Here is a 4,677-nt window from a genome sequence, read left to right as displayed (position 1 = left end):
CCAATATTCCTCTTTTCTAAAAGATTTTTGTTGAGAGTTTATCAAGTAAGGTTTGCCACCTGAACACATTGATCTTGGATGAGGTGTTACTTTTCCACATCTTTGATATGACTTGGTTTTAGATTGCATTAAATGGCAAAGACATGAAAGAGTTCAACCGTACTTCATAATATAATTTAGCTATCAAATTTGTAACTTTATTTTAAATACAACTCCATGATGTTGGGTAGGAATATGGAGGAGAGAAACGGTTTAGAAGGAGTATTGTTTGCCGTGAAAATTGGAAAATAATCTTTGGTCTTCAATGACATGGTTTATTCATAGGATCAACCAATAAATCCTAGGACATGTGTTTTTGTGTTTAGACTATTATTTCTTGAAGTAAGAACACACCGACATCGTTCATCTTCTTTAAGTTTGTTTGTCTGAAGTTATTATGATGTAACTTTGCAGAATTGTAAAAGAAACGCAGTAAGGAACACTTGAAAATAAATTGCAAGAAGTAATGAATTCTAGAAATGTAAAGTAAATTGCAAACTGGATAAAATATGGTGATTACACCTACATTTCTCAGTGACTATTTATCAATAACGCAGATACTTTGACTATTTGTGAGATTTTGTACAAATGATGGAACACCCCTAGATTCCTAACATTAAGGCTCATATATATACTAAATCGAAATAACCGTCATCAACGGTCTTTCTCATTTCGCTCGACATGTCTTTCATTCACCCTGAGGCTCCACACGTTTTCTACCGAAACAGGATAAGGACGAAATTCAGTTATTCCTTTTACAAATCAAACCAACTTCGTCGAACCTACTGTACTGTTTGTAATACGGTGAACTGACTTTTTTGAAATGTTTGGTAAGCAAGAGTCGCCACCGACTTTTATTTTATCCAATTTATAGAAAGGCTAAAAGAACGGGAAAGACCTTTGAAAAAGATTTTGAGTTCGGGGGGTAAGTTATAAAAAGGGAAGGTTTAAGGCACCCTTTGTATCCATGGTTATTCATGGGCTCTTAATTGCTTAGCTCACTTGTTTGTTTGTTTGGAAAGATTTTAAATAAGTTTGAATAAGAACTTTAGCTTGTAAATAAGCGTAGTCTTTTTGAGTTTGATTTGAAAAGGAGGTGTAAAAAGGATTTTTGAATTTTAGGACAAGAAATTAGTAGCAACTACCCTAAGTTAGAAAAATTGTTCTTTTAGTCTTCCGGGCGAAAGGGTCTATCCATACCATAAGAGGGCAGGAAGTCTTTCAATTGGATGTTTAAGGGTCATCGAGGATAATCGTTCGCCACAAGACTGTCCCTTGCCATAAAGAGGGCGGGTAGTCTAAGGGAAGGATATAATAGTCATCAATCTTTTTAGGCATCATGCGAGGATACCTTAGCAATGGGACAATCATCTTATTTTTCCGAGGCAACATCGAGGGACTAGATGATTTTCAATCTTTTTAGGCAACCTTGCTTTAGGTATCCTCGGAATCGAGGGACTTGACTATTTAGTACAATTAAAGGCAACAGGCAACAAAGGCAACAAGAGGTATTACCCTAAAGGTGTGTGGGTGCAACAATCACGTGGTTAACTTCGATGATATTTATCTTATAAGTTAGTGATCTATATTCAGTTAATAGTCTTGCACTCCCTAGGGTTACTAGCCACGTAGTTTAAAATTGCAGAAATTAAAGGCAGAAAAATAAAAGTTCCTACGCTATTACAATAAACACCTGCGGGGAAAGGGAAATAAAATCAGAAAATAAGAGGGATAAATAATTAATTTAAATATCTTGAATGCCTTGATCTTCCTCGAACTCTGAAAATTAAAAGGAAAATAAAAGGGTGAGTGTAAGAGGGATTCATTGACTTATTCGAGGCAAACCCTATTTTGGGCGAAAGGCAAAATAAAGATTAAAACGATATTTAAACAAAAAAGAGATTTAGAACTTAGCTTTTTGATCTGATGCCGCGTGGCTGAAGGATTTTGGTTACCCCTGAAAATTAGCGACGAAGAAGATAAATGTTAGTGCATTAAAGGCCTCAACAATTATAACGTGGCAAATCAAAAATTAAACAGGTAATGATTTAGGCGCAAAAAAAAATGAACAGGTAAAACCCCAAATAGGGAGCAAGTTAACCAGGGTTAATAGGCAACACCTACCAACAACAGTGATTAGTGATCATGATAGAATCAGGGTTTAAGGCATAAAATAAATTTAATTAGCCTAAAATTAAATTACTATCCTAAAATAATTATTAGCTAAAAAACAAAAAAAAAATGAATATTTTTAATGTAATAAGATAAATCGGGTTTTCGATTAAATAATCAATAGTTATAATTTTACTATAAAAATAATTTATTAAAATAAAAAATCTAAATAAAAAGAGTTATAATAAAAATAAAGAAAGAAAAGGACCATAAAATTGTTTATGTAATTAAAAATAAAAATTAAAAAAATACTTAGCTAGAATTCAGTGTGGGCAGCTTTTTGTTAGAACAAGATTTGATCTAATCAATATTCTTAGTTTTGATGATAACAATGTATCTGAATTTTGCTTGAGACAATGTGGTACTCTAATTCTATGCAATTTCCATTTCAGGAAATATATAAAGAGTATGCACAAAATCAGCGCAAGAAGCACTGACTCAGAAGGTTCAAGTATGCATCATCAGAACATGCTCTCGCAAGACATCAGAAGATGGTCAAGTAGAATATGAACATTGTCTATTGAAGCATCAGAAGAACTTGAGATCAGAAGCAGAAGCACTGAAGTTCTCATGGTATCACGCTAGAAGCTCTTCAAGGTCAGAAGACAAGAAGATGCTCTGCACCAAGCTGTTTGACTCTAATAATATTCAAACATTGTTTAAACAAAGATCATATCAGAAGCAAGTAAAAGATGGCAGGCTACGCTGACTGACAAAAGGAACGTTAGAAGCTATTAAAGGCAACGTTAGTTAAAGCAGGAAAAGCAAGGCTCGAGGTAGTTGACAAAAGACTGAAACATTAAATGCAATGTTGTACGGATCACGCAATGCATTAAATGCTCCCAACGGTCATCTTCTCAAACGCCTATAAATAGAAGTTCTGATGAGAAGCTGAATACAACACTTTGCGCAAACTTACAGAAACGCTGTCAAATTCAAAAGCTCTCAAACTTCGTATTCAACTTCACTTCATTACTGTTGTAATATCTTAGTGAGATTAAGCTTAAACTTTAGGAGAAATATCACAGTTGTGATTATAGCTTTTAAGAAGCATTGTAATACTCTTGTAAGAATTGTTTACATTCATTTGTAAGAACTAGAGGAGATCAAGTTTTGATCGGATTCTCTAGAAAGTCTTAGAGGGTATCTAAGCATTGTGTTCCTAGAGTTTTAAAGCTACACTTATTCAAATCCCCCCTTCCTAAGTGTTTTTCTATCCTTCACTTGTGAGGTTCCATGGTGCACTTGTAATCCCAGGAACGTTAGATTGACCCGTGTGAAGATCTGATGGATAGATGATGAAGGTGTATGGTGAACCCTAAGGTCTGTAGTGCATATGATCTGCAATTGTTAATTCACATAAAAACAATGTTGGGAACAAGGATTCGAACACACTCCCCTTGCCTCACCAACAAAGCGCCTCGCCAACTGTGATGCAGAGATTATTCATTAAGGGAACAACATCAAAATCATAAACATAAAAACGTGTATCAAATGAAATTCAAAGAAAAACAAACAACACGTGGGCCCCAGCACAGTCGTTCCACCCAATGAATAAGGGGGAGAGATTTGAGAATGTTTGACCGTCCACTTGTTGCACTACACGCGTACGCACGGACCCCACTCACTGTTCATCTTCTTCCACTTTACAAAGACTCCACAAATTGCTACGAAAAGGGCGTGTTTTTGCTACGAACGCAGTCACACCGTTCCGTAGCCGTTCCTGAACTTTTAAACCTGCAACAAAACAACAAGAACAAGAACTCTAGAAGACTTTAAGGTTATCTAAGTGGAAAACCATTGTAATCTCGTGTGATTAGTGTATTGAATCCTCAGGTGAGGTCAATCACTCCAAGGGGATGGACTGAAGTAGTTTAGTTAACAACGAACCAGGATAAAAATCATTGTGCAAATTGTTTTTATCTTAAGATTTTAAAGCTACACTTATTCAAACCCCCCTTTCTAAGTGTTTTTCTATCCTTCAATTGGCATCAGAGCGTCGGTTCTAAGGTGCAAGCACTTAACCGTGTTTAGAAAAGATTCAAGAAGAGAAAAACGCTTAATTCAAGATGGCTGGTGAAGATCCAACACCTACATCTACATCTGGCTCTGCTGAGCAATACAATGGAAATGGTAACAATGGTTACACTAGACCACCAGTATTCGATGGTGAAAACTTTGAATATTGGAAAGATAGACTTGAAAGTTACTTTCTTGGTCTAGATGGTGACTTATGGGATCTTCTGGTGGATGGTTACAAACATCCAGTGAAAGCTAGAGGAGTAAAGCTGACAAGACAAGAAATGAGTGATGATCAAAAGAAAGAATTCAAAAATCATCACAGGTGTAGGACTATTCTGCTGAATGCTATTTCTCATGTTGAATATGAGAAGATATCAAACAGAGAAACTGCCTATTATATATATGAATCATTGAAAATGACTCATGAAGGAATTGCCCAAGTCA

This window comes from Vicia villosa, unplaced genomic scaffold, assembly GCF_029867415.1.
Source record: "Vicia villosa cultivar HV-30 ecotype Madison, WI unplaced genomic scaffold, Vvil1.0 ctg.000108F_1_1, whole genome shotgun sequence".
Taxonomy (NCBI): Eukaryota; Viridiplantae; Streptophyta; class Magnoliopsida; order Fabales; family Fabaceae; genus Vicia; species Vicia villosa.
Note: the sequence above shows the minus strand (reverse complement) of the source record.